The 14,979-nt window shown below is 52.6% G+C and overlaps 1 non-coding gene across 1 annotated transcript; it reads left to right on the forward strand.

The window, feature by feature from the left end:
* The first annotated feature begins 4,419 nt into the window (after nucleotides 1-4,419).
* Nucleotides 4,420-4,492, forward strand: TRNAK-CUU (transfer RNA lysine (anticodon CUU)). Its single transcript has one exon. It is a non-coding gene; the product is annotated as a tRNA-Lys (tRNA).
* Nucleotides 4,493-14,979: the final 10,487 nt, after the last annotated feature.

Below are 14,979 nucleotides of genomic sequence, written 5' to 3' on the forward strand. Positions count from 1 at the left end.
TAGGGAGCCCATGAGAGTGAGGAGCCCCAAAATACAAGTTTGCCCAGGGTGCCAGTCTCCCTAAGGCCAGCCCTGAATACAGTTAACCTGAATTTTGCATTTAAAGCATGTTTGTATTTTAGTTTGATCAGAGAGGATAGATGTTTGTGCTGCCTTGTGATTGATAGATACTTGGCAGAAGCCCACGTCAAATTGGCCGCTGTGATGGACGTGTGGCTCTGGACAGGTAGCCTGGTTGGATAGGATTGCAACGGGAACATCAGAGTGATCATCCCTAGTAATCTAAGAACTTTTCACTTGCCTCTCCAGGGACATGTCTTCAGGGACCACTCCAGCTGTGGCAGGAGGGAAGAACATTGGATAATGCTGAGAAATGGCATCAGAGGCCAGTCTTGCTGTTACATTTGCTAAAGGATTGTGGGTTATTGGTTGGTTCGTAGGAGGAGTGAGTTGAACACCTGATCAGTTGGAGGGTGTGCTGATCACTTCTTTCACCCACTGAGGCCAATTGAAGCAGATTCTCGAGATCTCACAGGATTCAGACTGTGCATCTCCCCATTCACTGCGGGGCAGGGATCAGTAAACAGTAACCTACTCCACATGCACAAGGCCTTGGTGGTCAGCTCAAGATGATCTGGGGAAGAGTTTTCCTTGTTTAAGTCCATGGAAGTCGGTGGGGCCCCAACCCATCAACTCTCCTTTGCTGTGAGGCCTACAAAAAATCTTGGCAATAGTTTGTCTGCTGGTATGTTGAGACCACAGCCTGTCATGATGACCAAGATGGTCTCTTTGTGCTCCCGTTTGTATCCACCTATCGTCACATGTCTTATTTAAACTGTAAGCTCTTCGGGACAGGGACCATCTTTTGGGCCTGTGTTTCTACAGCGCCAGGACTAGGGCTCCTAGATGCCAGCACAATACAAATAATAATCCAGTGCATCAGATAAAGCTCCCTCCAGCAGCATGTCAGTCCCTATCTTCAGGAGTGGCTTTATGTCTCAAAATAAAAGCAGGCCGATGGAAATCCAAAGACCCTGCTGCCGATCCTGCTTCCAGCTCCTTTTGCTTGACCCAGGATCACCTGCAGGAGTGAGCCAGTCAGCCCCACCCCCCATGGGATGTTTCTTGGCCTTTTATCTAAGCCTGCAGATCATCTGGTCCTATCACCTGGGAGGCAGCTAATTCAGTACAGGGAGGCTAACGCCACTTATCGAAGGCCCTTGAGTCCCCACTGGGACTGTCATCCTCTTTATTAGCCGATCCTGGCTCTCCTCCTACTTCTCCATTCATTCCTGTGGAATCCTGGCACAGCGTGGGCACTGCCGGAATGCAGCTAATAACAATGCTAAGAGCTGTCCATGACCATCATTGTGAGGTACCTGTGCACGGACAGCAACTGCTGGAGGTGATGCAGGCAGCAGCAGGCCAATTTGGTCCAATGCTGTCCACTCCTGCCATGAACTGCACACCTATTGAAACAGAGCATTCAGAGCTCTTGCCTCAGTGCGAGGCACTTTGCATCCAACTGTCACTCAGCCGGGCATACGAGGGGTTTGGTGGAGTACCGCTGCCAGAGGGAATCCATGGACAGCTGTGTGCAGTGGTGCGGGAGAGTCTGGCTGAGGAGATGGAGGGCCGAGACTCCTCTACTCAATGGATAAGTGAACAAAGCACAGCAGCAACAGGGAAAGTGGTAACTGGAAACAGTAGTGGGACAAATACAGGGGCAAGGGGAAAGATCTCCTTTCCTTTATGGGCTGAAGTGGGTGGAGCTCACCCATGCACTGGCACCCCCCGCCCCTCCCATGCAGGGCTGGATTGTGCTCTCATCACAGGGTTCTTCCCCCTTTTGGGAGGCACAGTGACCCGAACCCCACAGACTTCCCCTTTCTGGACTCAGGCGTCTGTGTACCAGACATGATAGAGCCAGCAGTGACCTTGCATTACGCTAACGGCCATGTCTGTGTTGCTCGTTTCCTCCTGGTCTGCTGGATTATTTAGGGACACTTATTTCTGCAACATTAAGTAAAAATGACATTCGCAAAACCCGTAAGTGCTGTCTGCCTGGTAACACCTCTGGGGCCAACATGGCCGTTCGTTCAGACACAGCCCACAACCCCTCTCCCGGCCATTCATATTGATGGTATGTTACAGCCCATCCTCCGAGCCAGATTCAGCCCAGTCCTGGCACAGAGGCAGAACAAGAGAAAAAATCTGAATCAACATCTCCTCAGTGGAGCGCTTTGATCGCCAGGCTACAGATCTTTCTCAGTCTCTCTTCAGTCCAATGACTATTTAAGTATCTACACAAAGCAGAACAGCATCCACAGGAGAGACTGAGAGCAGAATAACCTATAGCAGAGCAGTAACTAGGTATTTTTGCACCCGAGGCAAGAATATAAAATTGCACCCTCCCCCAGGGCCGGATCTTCGGCAGCGGGTCCCTTTGAGGGAAGGGCCTGCCGCCAAATTGCTGCCGAAGAATGAATGAAGGGGCAGTGGTAGAGCCTGTGATTTTGGAGGGTCAACTCATGATTTTTGACTGCTTGGGCTAGTAATGTTGCTTCCAAGATGGTCTTGGTTCCAGACCAGTTCCAACCCAGAGAGGGACTCACAGGTTAAGAGAGGAGGGAGGTGCTGGATATCAGCAGTGGCCACTAGGGATCAGCATGTGTCCTGAGAATGCTGGGAGTTCAAGTCTGCAGGGCAGGATCAGGGGTGGCAGGTTTGTAGACATTTTGGTGGTGCCCAGAACCTGCCCCCACCCACCCAAGGCTCTGGGAGGGAGTTGGTGGGGGAGGAGATCTGGGGTGCAGGCCCTAGGCTGGGACAGGGGATTGGGCTGCAGGCTCTGGGAGGGAGTTTGGGGATGGGAAGGGAGCAGAGGGAAGGGCTGCAGGGGTGAGGGCTGTGGCTGCAGATGAGGGGTTTGGAATGTGGGAGGGGCTCAGGGCAAGAGTAGGAGTGTGGAGGGATGAGGGCTCTGGCTGGGACTGGGGATAAGGTGTTTGTGGTGTTGGAGAGGCTCAGGGCTAAAGCAGAGGGTTGAGGGTGCTGTGGGGGGGTGAAAGCTCTGACTGGGGGTGTCTGGGGTGGGGCAGGGCTGGGGATGAGTTTGGGGTGCAGGCAGGCTGCTCCAGGACAGGGGCCAGAGAGGGGGACTCCCCCCAGCCCTTTCCCTGCCGGCAGCAGCGAGCTCTGGGGGAGGAGCCCCCCTTTCCTGCCCCCACAGCAGCACACTCACCTCTACCACTGTCACTGCATGTGCTTCTAGGGCCCCTCTCAGATCCAGGAATCTCCCTCGCCTCCCCTGTGGTGGGTGCTGTGGGGTGCTGCATGCGCCCCCTCCTCTGCTGTTGCCTCTGATTGTAGCATCACTGGGGGTGAGGGATGGGGCTGCCTCCTTCCCCAGCATGGGGCAGGAGCAGTGACTGTGGGCGGGGAGGCCTGTACTGCTGAAGGGTCCCACTGGAAAATGAAAGGGTCTGAGGAGGAAGGGCACGCTCATAGTCAGTCTGCCCTGGCAGTGAGATGGGGGCGGGCACTAGGATCCTGTGGCAGCAGTTGGTGCAGGGGAAGGACAGGGACTCTGTTCCTGGACCCAGGAAGGGGGAAGCAAGTCGCACTCGGGGGAGGTGCGTGGGGGGTGGCAGGTGGGGCCAAGGGGTTAGATCACCTGGGTTATAAATATCTCCGTGCCAATGGCTTTTTTTCCCCTCTCCACCTCTTTCTGCACCCCCCAGCTTTGTGTGTCAGAGGCAAGTGCCTCACTCACCTGCCCTTGTTAAGGCACTGACCTATAGCCATGTGGGGAGGGTGCTCACCTGGGAGAGAGGAATATCTGTATTCAAGCCTTGAGTACAGATTCAAACCTGCCTGTCCCACAGCCCACCCAAGTGCCCTACCAACTGGGCTAAAGGTTATAGGAGGATGTTCGTTTTCTTTCCCTCCCTCTCCCCCACTGGGGAAAAGGTCCTAGAGAGTTGTGGCTGACCAAAACTGCAGTTCTTTGGCAAATAACCTGTGTCCAAAAAAATTTCCCACGCTCTAGTGCTGAGCTAGCAGAGCCGGTTCTGTGCTGGGACACAGAGACCCCCTATACTGGGGCCCTTAGGCCTGCATGCCAACCCCTTTCTTGCTAGCAACAGCACTAGCGTAGACCAGCTGTTGAGGTTTTAGCCCCTTCCCATCTCAGCCTGTTATGGGGAAGGTCTACACCACTGTGCGTGGTCGGCATTAGCACCCCCTACCATTGCTACCCCCCAAAGGCCATTGTCTGCACCAGGCGTTACCACAGTTCATTTTATAGGATCAAATCCTGGGGGCCTGATCCTGTGATGCTTATTCTGTGGGACTGCTGGTGTGAGAGTAAGAAGGACAAGATCAGGCCCTTACCTCCCTATAACAGAAGGCCAGTGAGCCTGGCTAGCTCAGTTGGTAAAGCATCAGACTCTTACTCTGAGGGTCCAGGGTTCAAGTCCCTGGTCAAGTGATAAGCTACTCACGAAGATCTTAAACATCTGTCTTTCTAGAGTCCACTCTTCTATGGCCCCACAAAGTTGCAGAACCTCCTCCTTGCCTTGGCTAACAGGGCCATCTACACAACCAGGGAGAGGAGGTTGGCCAATGGAGACTCCTGTGACTGTGGGGCTTGTTTCCAATCCAAGGAGCAGTAGGCACTGTCCACGGTTCTCTGCTCAGTGTCCCCATCAGACTCCCTTTGACTGCACTCCTGTCCCTGTTCTTTTATTAGTTGTCTCCCAAAATCAGTTGGGTTCCGAGGTCCTGTAGATCCTCCTCTTAGGCTGGGGGGATCCTTTAGCAGTGGGTGGGCTTCCACCCACCCAGTTCCTGGAAACCCAATAGGTACAAGGGAAGGCTGGGGGAGGTGGGAGAAAACAGCTGACATCAGCTGCAAGACAGTCACAAATTGCCTACGTTAACATATTGAAAAACCCACGTCTGCCTCCCACACATGCAATAGAGCAAACCCGCTCTGTCCTTCCTTCCTCCTGCCATACTAAAGTGGAGAGCGGCTTTTCTCCGGCAGGGTCAGAAATTGCCTGTGCAGAACGGGGGCATGCAGCGCTGCAGCAGGATTAATTCCTGAGTGTTTGGCGCTGCAGTGAGCGCACTTGTCATGGAGATAAGGGCAGTTGTTGCCTCCTCTTACCCAGGGACCATCAGATTTACAGGAGAGAGTGACCCCGGGGTGTACGAGTGCCTGTGCCAAGCAGCCCCATTCAGGAGCCAGGACGAAGGGGATTGCAAAGCACAATTAACTGTTCGGCCAACACTTGCTCCAGAATTTCCTGGTGGAAAGGCCTCAAGCGCTCTTTGTTGAAATGTCTTAAATGATAATGCTGCAGGCCTCAGACTAATCAAAACACAGCTGCTATGGCTAGCCTCGAAGCAAAGCACAGCAACCTCACGTTCCCTTAGCAGCATTTAAGGCCTGGGAGTCCACAGAGCAATAAATCAGTGCTTCGGGGTGGGAGGCTGAGCCAGCATCCCTCAGTGCAGTAGGACCCACATGAAGTGCACTAGTGCCAGGAGTAGGGTGACCAGATGTCCCAATATTATTGGCACCATCCTGATATTAGGATTTCTGTCTTGATTTTCACACTTGCTCTCTGGTCACTCTAGCCAGTAGTTGCAGACCCAAGCTGCTGAGTTCACAAGGGTTGCTACCACCAGGGTCAGGCTTTACATCCCCTGCCTCTGAGTACAGCTGCAGCCACAACAGTGCCAGAAGCCCCCCGCTCTGGATCTGTGTATGTGTGCAGACATGCCTAGGGGTTGAGGAGCTAAATTAAACTCAAGTGCTAGTTGCATTCGTTTGGCTCCCCAGTCTCCCTGCTCACACACCTCCCAAGACACAGATAGCCAGAAGTGGTGAGAGGCACAGGGATCGGCACAGGCATTGCTGAGGGCTTGGTTTCCCTCTCCTAGCAGCCACATGTTTTAGCCCCATTTCTCCAGTTCCTGTGCAGTAGTGATAACTCGTGGCAGGTTGTCCGACATCAGCAAGCAGACAGTTAACAGGCCATTGCCAGCAAGGCAGCACACTAGACACAGGTAGGATCTAGACCCAGAGGCCTGAGCCTGTCTGACAGCACCTCTCTCTCCTCCAAGGACACATCACTTTGCCTCACCGTGCCTCAGTTTCCCCATCCATCAAATAAGGACAATAATGTCCTATCTCGCAGGAGGATTCATTAATATTTGTAAAGCATTTTGGAGATGGAAAGGCCACTTATTCTCCTCCGAGCTCTGGCTTGTTCCTGAAACAGGCATGCTTTATTCAATAGCAAAGAAGATGCCCATTGGGAAGCAATCATGCCAAAGCATTCATTTTGGGGCAATCCTACCTGTTTACGATATTATCATGCTTAAATTGCCTAGGTGCTTTCCTCCCACAATGTAATACAGTTTTAGAGTCCAATCCCACACTCATTACTCAGCTCTGAACTCCCACTGACTCTGAGTGCAAGATCAAGTCTTTAAGAAGCTAGCTTTAGAATGCTGCATCAGCTGACAGTTATTTGGGCAACACAGCACCCGCTTCTGGAGTCATGCGGATGCCTGCGTCCATTCCCTCGAGGGCGAGTGTGGAATCTTGGGGCTGTCACTCATGTCCTAGTTCTCCAGGCAGAGCAGGATGCACAGCTACTAACCCAGCTGCATCCAGTGCGAGGAAATTCTCCTGCAAAACTCACACCCTTGTTTGAATTCCATGCTCTGGTGTCCCTTGCCGATTGGCCAGGCATGCTGTGATGCCACCATCCAGCTGACCAATCTGCAAGCAGTATTGCTGCACAGGGAAAAAAAAAAAAAGTCTGAGGACTGGGGTGCTTCCTGGAATATTACAGCAAAAGCAGTGGGGTGAGCAGGTGATGAGACCAAGCTGTGAGGCCAGGAGGAATGTAAAACCATGTGAAGAAAACAAATGGGCAAGTGGCCATTCTGCTCTGCCGAGGGGTTTTAGGGAGTTTGAATTGAATTGAATCAGAACCCAAACCCGAATGAAGCCTCGAATCTTGAGCTACGCCCACCCAAGCTAGAGCTGAAACCCAGTCATACTGCAGGATGACTAGGTGCCCAGTAGGCAGCAGTGATATGATGAGGGCAGGGCTATGTTCTGGGGGCTGGCTGCAGACTTGAACATGGACAATGGCCTGGGCTGCATGTTTCAAGCAGAAGCCAACAAAGCCTTTATCCATGTGTTTTGTTCTCATCTAGGGATCTCCAGCATGCTGGTGCCGAGCATCATTTAGATACAGGACCCCAGGAAGGAGCATCTTGACGGTCCTGCAGGAGATGCTCCCCACGGGACGTTGTTTGTGCTCGGCATTTGAGATGTCGAAATGTGGCAGGGCAGTTTCTAGACTTACGTGAATGGAGGAAGCTGGAGTAACATCAAGCTAGCTCAGCAGAATCCTGTGTTGCAGTAGCTTCAAAGTGCCAGGACTCAAAATGACAGCCCCACCCTGCTGCACACTAGCACTGGCTTTTCACCCCTTTCCCATGACTCCTGCTAGTGCCAACAGGACACTCTCAGCCTTGCAGTGGGAAGGGAGGAGAAAGCAGCAGAGTGGGGACATTCTCAAGGCCTTGTGTTCTTGCATCTCAAAGTGGGTAAAGCTGGAAAGTCCCCTTCTAACCAGAAGCCTCTCTTCAGGTCGTGTAAATGCTCTGCCATCTGGGGCATTGCTTCCCTCCTGCTGATCAGCTTTGGGAGATGGGATCAGACAGGTGTGAAACGCCACTCAGATGAGACAATAAACAGCCTGTCAGATTCTCTCATCTGCTGTCAGATCAGATAATCCCAACACTGGCAGCTCTGAGATGCCTGCGAACAGAAAACTCATCTCCAAGATCACATCCTTATAGGGAAAAACCCTTTGGTCTGGTCCCAACCGCAGCACATCAGGATCCGCTACATCTTCAGAGAGGTGGCCCGTATGTAATGACTGTTTACGTTCTGGTCTGCAGCACACAGAAAGAGGCGCTAAGGTGAGTCTCTTCTTCCAGACCACCAGCTCCAAGGGACGGATTTAATTCTAGAAACCTCAGATCAGACAGCATTCAGTGCAGGGCACAGAGAGCGAGAGCCCGCTCTCAGCGACAGCACCACAAGCCCATTGACGCATGTGGAACTTTCTGATCCTGAATGCGGAATTTAGCCCGAAGTGTTCACTGGGTGGCTGATCCAAAGCCCAGTGATATCAAGGGCTTTGGATCAGATCTAAAGACTCCAGCGCTATTACTCCAGCCACCACCCTGTATTACTCTATCAAGAGCACTATGAAGACAGAGTAGCTGTCTCATTGGTGCCAGTGATCTTTGGGCTATTTGGGGTCACACACTTGGGTCAGATGCTCACAAGATTTCCCATACTATTGAATCAGAACCCAAACCTGAATGAAGCCTCGAATCTTGAGCTAGGCCTAGAGCTGAAATGCCACGTTGGGTCCCATCTCTGCATTAGCTACTTTCCGTATGGTACGCAGAAGTGAAACCAAGCTATACTCTCCTTCCAGTAGCTGGGGTGCTTTAGAAACACTTCTTACTGTGGGTTCCCTCCCACTGTAAAATAATAAAAATTGCCACTCGGTATTTTGTTTCTCTGTTTATGTAGTGGTGTCCCCTTAGGAACACAGCTTTTCGGAGTGACACACACTTGGAAAGAAAAGGAGAGATTCTTTACGTGGGTGTGAGTTCAATTACCGGGGCCTGAATTTTCAACTTGCTTTTACACCTTTTAATAAAAAGCAACGTGGAACAGCACTAGAGGCAGAAGCCATTGTCAAGAGTGGAGGGGACCAAAAAAAAAAAAAAAAAATAGAGCAGCCTTTGCAGCTTTGAGCCCTCTAAATGGAGGCCAGGCCTCAAGCGTGGGTCTCCGTACAGAACATACAAGCAGGCTGTGTAAGAGAGGGGAATCTAACTCAAGGCATGTGTATTAAAGAGCACTCTATTTATGGGGAGCTTGTTTAATGACAGTTTCTGCATTGGAAAGCTGGAGACCAGGGCCCAGAGAAGAATCACTTCATTTACTGCACCCCCAAAGCACTTTAGAGACATAGTGGAATTGCTTTAACCACCACAGAGGTGAAACACCCACCACACAGCAACACAACACAACCACTTGGGCTAGAAGAGAAAAAGCCCTGCATCTGTGGGAGGAGGTTGTAGGCAGGTAGGTGCAATGACCCACACGGAAGCTGTCCAGCACTTAAGGCCTCCCACTGCTGCTCCTGTCAACATGTCTCAGGAGTTTTAGTGACCTTAAAGACAGAGGAGTTTCCATTTAGTTCCACTGGAGCAATGATACCTCCAGCAGCACAGACATATTTAGCATCAACTCAGAGGGAAGAGCAGTGCCACCTCTTAGAGGGCTCCTGTACAAGCTCTGACCCAGACCAGCCCTGTTTACCACAACTGAACTATTGAGAATCACAGCCCCCCAGTGCAAATGCTACAGAGCAGCCACCCTTCCTTACCCTGGCCAGGAGATCCACATGCAAAGACATTTCTTTGAAGCATGGTTCTGCCCTGAATTGTGACTCCAAACAATGCCATGGTGGAACCCTATGGCTATCACCCTTCAGCAATTTCACATCCAATGGGATCCATTTACAGCTAAAAAATATCTCCCTTTTAACTACAAACCAAGCCTAGAAAGTAGGAGATACACTAAGCCCTGCACATCTCACCAAGAATAAAGAAACTGCAGGCCACTTCCTGTCCTTAGAACACCTGCACAGCCTGATCAGGCCTGGGTGGGTTTGCACAGCCTTAACCAATTAGTGATTCATACACCATTTTGATTCAGGATACAGCCCAGCTGACCCCCTTAGTAGGGTCACCAGGTAAGAAAAACAATGCACTTAATTTTGTCCCTGCAGCCTTCACTCTGACACACTCAGGGAGCAGAGCTGCCAACTGAGAAGGTGCCATTATTACAAAGCCACTTCCTGGAGCAAAGCCAGGCTCTTCAGCTGCTGCTGTCTCTGTGAACTTATCTGCATTCAGCATGCATCTCCAATGCCAGTCATTGCTCTCCAAGCAGACCTTCTCTTGCTGTTCCTGAGCCAGATCCACAGCTGGCAAAGCACCACTGGCTTCAGTGGAGCTAACTGATTTATACAAGCTGAGGATCTAGCCTGTTGTTCAGAGGGCTTGTCTTCACGTCCGGGGTTGGCTTGAGCTATAATGTGAGTGTTGCCCCTAATGCAACTTCCATCCACACACAAGTCTCCAGCTTAAGATAAGTGGTGTTATAAACTCCAGTTAGCTGGCCTGGCAGGGGTGTGTGTGTTGATGATTGAGAACTGCTGACACTGGGATGGGAGGGTCCCAGAGATGAGCTCCAGCCCAAGGTCAGAAGTCTACACAGCAGTGAAACACCCCCATGAGCCCAAGTCAGCTGGCATGGGCCAGTCATGGGTTTTTCTTTGCTGTGCAGACAGACCCACTGTGCTCCTAATCCATTCCTCCTGTGCTGCTCCAGTGCTGTTTCGTAGTGTAACTGCTCTCACTCAAACTGGGATAGATCAAGTTCTCTCCTCTTGAGCTAACACCACAGTGAAGACTGTGACTCAGTTGCCTGAGAATTGGCTTCTTGGCAGGGCTGTTTTCCAGACAGCAGCTTGTCTGTTGTGTCACACACTGCAATAAAAGACCCACGGGGCTGAGTCTCAGAGCTTGGGTGACTTTACTTGGGCTCATGGGGCTGCAAAGAACCATGTAGACATTGGTCTTGGGATGGAGCCCAGGCTCCAGGGCCAGCTTTAGGCCGGTTCCTTCGATTCCCCAGAATTGGGCCCTGCGCCTAAGAGGGCCCTGTGCCTTAGGCGCCTTTTTAATGTTTTTTTTTTTTACTCACCCAGTAGTGGTCCACTCTGGAGGTCTTCAGCGGCATTTCAGCGGTGGGAAGGGGGTCCTTCAGTGCCGCGGAAGACCCAGAGTGGACCCTCATTGCCAAAGTGCTGCTGAAGCCCCGGACCGCTGCCGAGTATTCAAATCGGACCCCGCAGTTCATAAAGCCAGGCTCTGTACCCCAACAAGTGGGTACAGCCTCAGAGTCTGGGCTCCAGGCCAAGCAGTATCATCTACACTGCTATTTTCAACCTAGCACCCGACCCGGATGAGCCCAAGTCAATTGACCTGGGCTCTGAGCCTCAGTACTCTGGTAGATGTCCCCATACACCTGTTGATTGGAGACCCGATGGAGAAGGAACTGGCTCCCAGGGCTGCTGGGGCTTGAATTGCTTTCTCAGAGGCATGAAGGGGCAGCACAGATGTCCCAACTGCACACGGCCCTCTTCCTTACTCACCTTCCCTAGCAGAGACCAGTGACTTAGTGTCCTTTCTGATGCTGCTATTTGCAATACACTCTCACCGCTTCCCAGTGCATTGCTCCAGTTCCTGCAGTAGCTGCTGAGACACAGTGATAGTGAATCACTCTCCCGCCGTACATGTGCTGTAAAGAAAGTGCCTTGTCCTTCCCACCTGCCTCCGGCTGCTGTATTAAAGCTCTTTAAACCACGTCAGGAGATTTCACGCAACACACACAGTCTGAGGTTTCCAGTGGAGCTGATGTATATGGAGCCCACCAACAGGGGTTTAAATTAAGGCCTCTCTCAGTAAGTGTTGTAGATGGAACATCTCCAACCAACAATGGCTTTTTGAACAACTCATTAAATCTATGAAACTGAGCAATGGATAGATTTCAAGCTGACACCTCCCAGGCAGAGCAAATGCAGTTGCTGCATATTTCCCTGGCCTCCCGCTGATTGAGGGCAGTGCGGCAAACTCTTGTAATCTTGCACAGGCCACCTGCGGATCCAAATGATCTTTCCTCTAAAGACTTTATTAGGAACTGGTTAGTTTGCTCTGTCTAGCAGCTGAAGGAGGAAATGGCTCAGGTGACTTTTCAGGAAAGCAGGATGTCTTAGCGCAGAGGACTTGCAGTCAGGAGATCTGGAGTTTTATTTCCAACTCGGTTGCTAACTCGCTCTGTGACTTTAGGCAAGGTACTGTCTGTGCTTTGGTGTCCACATCTGTCAAATCGGGGAAACGTTACCTGCCTCCCAGGGCGTGGTGAGGCTGAATTCTCTAATGTCTGCACAGTGCTTTGAGATCCTTGCACAGAAGGCATTGGAGGGGTGCTATCCAGTTCCTAGGGACTAGGAAAAGAGAGTGATTCGGTGACACAAAGGAGGCAAAACAAGAGTCAGAGAAAGAGAGGCCAGCAGCAGCCTCTGGGGAAGATCAGCTGCAGCCAGCACATCCATTCATGGTTTATTCTGGCTGGAGGACTTGGAGTCACACAAATGGATCGGACATTCACTATATTCAGATAGCAGCATTGTACCTGGGGACAAGCTGCAATGCCCAATGGGAAATGCTGGGCAAAAGCATGACCCCCAAAGACCCAGACGCTCTCTGCTGGCTTCATGAAGGACACTACAGCAGTGAGACACGGACAAACTACCTGCAGAGGTAGGAGCTCCTTCCATTTTCTATGCCTTGTGTCTCTAAGCTGTCTGGTCCAGCAAGCCAGCGGAAGAACACACCCACCGCTGCATCATTGTTCTCTCCTGGGAATTTAGCACTGATCTATTGACCAGCTCTGGATGTCCCAGCATCAGCCCCAATCTCAACTTTTCACTTTCTCTGCATTGAATGGACACGGGTCTGGAAATCTGTGGGATGGTAGGTTTTTCTGAATCATTTCTGTGATTAGTGTGTCCAAAGCTGCTTTCTCTGCAAGACACGTTCACCAGGGCAGAAGCATCTCCCACTGCCAAGATGAACCAGACAGCAGAGAGAATCCACTGGGGAGAGGACGAGAGAACACACAACATGGGACAGATGTGTAGGCATGTTATTTAATGCACTACTGGAAGACGTTCAGATTCTGCAATGATGAGTGCTGTGTAATGCCCTATATAGCGGGGATGGGCAACTGGCGGCCCGGGGGCCACATCCAGGCTGCCAGGTTATTTTATTAGGCCTGCCACAGACCAGCTGACAGCTGGCGATCCAGCAGTGCCTCCCACCCACCCGAGGGCAGGACCTGACAATTTCCGCTCCCCGCATCACACCCCTATATCATCACTCCTGGTCCACCAAAGAGTTTTCATGATCTTGTAGCCCTCTACTACCTTAAAGTTGCCCATCCCTGCTAGATAGACTAGACTTTGTGCCTCCTCACCTCCTGTGCGGTGTAACCAGGCTTGTATCAGTGCATTGTGGGAAAATCTGAGCAGCTCTCCCATAGTGCCCCAGTATGAGAGGGAGTCCAGAGCAGCACTATCAGCAGTGCATTGTGGGATGCCCTATTGCACCATGAACTGAGCGGCAGCAAGACCAGCTGAACTGGTTACACCAAGCAGATCAGAGGGTCCCGGCCAGAGTGGAAATCAGCTCGTTAAACTGGTTATAGGAAGGCAGCCAGGCGCCAGGCTACTGTCAGGAGGGAAACCCCGTCAGCTGCTTTGGTTGCTAACTGCATTCAAACCCTGCTGCTGATGCTGCACACGGTCGATTCGAGTCCCCCCAGCTGGGTTGCCCCCTGACATGGAACAGACCCACACATGGGTTGTGCTCCAGGCAGACTTTGTTAAATCACAGCGATACTTAGCAGGCCTCAACCGAGAGCAGGGCCCCTGCACAGAGCCAGATTAACTTTTTGTGGGCCTGGTGCCCAACATGTTTGTGGGCCCCCATGGGGGCAATGGACCATGGTGCAGGGGGGGTTGGTCCCTGGAGTGAGCGACTGGCAAGGGGCAGCAAGCCCCTTTCCCTTGGGGGTGGGCCTATGCCATGCCACAGAGTCCCCCCACCCAACACTGGAACAACCCTCCAATTTCCTGTGGCCAGAGTCCCCCCGAACCTGCTATGCCCAGTGCCCCTACCAGACCCTGCCACAAATGCACAGAGCCCTGCACACCACCACCCCTGCCTAGGGCCACCCTGCCCACAGCCCCACCCCCCAACAGAACCCCCACTCCTAGTGCCCCACACAGATCTTCCCCATTCCCTCACAGCCCAGCACCCCCTCCAGACATCCACTCCCCCATGCCCTGCCTCCCGGCCACACTCACCAGTCCTGCTGGGCGGCAACTGTCTGCTGAGCTGAGCTGCCAGGGCTGGTCCCAGGGTGGGAAATCACACTGGCCCCTCGGGAGTGGTGCGATCAGCCAGGCCAGGGCCTGCCCCGGCCAGGCTCCCTCAGGACCCAATTGCCTGAAGGGGCCCAGTCAAGCCCCTACACTGTCCTCTCCAACTGGCCAAGACTGGCCAGGCTTTGCACCAGTCCCAGGCAGTTCAGCTTCAGAGAGACAGGTGGGCCCTACACGTGGTGGGAAGCAGAGACTGGCTGGAGCTGGAGGTGCACTGGGGGCTTGCCAGGGGGCAGAGAGAAGCTGGTGGGTGAGGCCAGGGGGTGAAGAGGAACCCTCGGCGGACAGGCCGAGAGGAGCAAGTGGTGGGTAGGGTGGGGGGAGCCAGGGGGCTAGGGGGTCACAGGGCACAGTGCAAGCAGAGCAGGCTGGGGCCCCTTCTGAGCATGGGCCTGGCTCCATGGCACCACTGGTGCCATTGTAAACCTGGCAATGCCCTGCATGCTGGGGCTAAACACACACATAGCAAGAGCCAGTCCCTGCCCTGGGGAGCTTTCCCCCTTCATCTGTTTAGAGTGTGAGGGGAAAACAGGCCCAGTGGGAAAGCCACTCAGGGCCAGCTTTAGGCACCGTGGGGCTCGATTCGACGGAGCTGCCGCTGAAGTCCTGCTGCTGTCTTCGGCGGCAGCTCAATAGCTGCAGTGCAGGAAGGTCCCTCTGCCAAAATGCTGCCGAAGACAGAGGCAACAACCGAGTTGCCGCCGCCGACAATGCCGGTACTTCAGCAGCAGCTCAATTGGCTCTCGGTGCCTTGAGCGGCATTTTGGTGGAGGGACCTTCCTCC

Source organism: Chelonoidis abingdonii, chromosome 9 (assembly GCF_003597395.2).
Source record: "Chelonoidis abingdonii isolate Lonesome George chromosome 9, CheloAbing_2.0, whole genome shotgun sequence".
Taxonomy (NCBI): domain Eukaryota; kingdom Metazoa; phylum Chordata; order Testudines; family Testudinidae; genus Chelonoidis; species Chelonoidis abingdonii.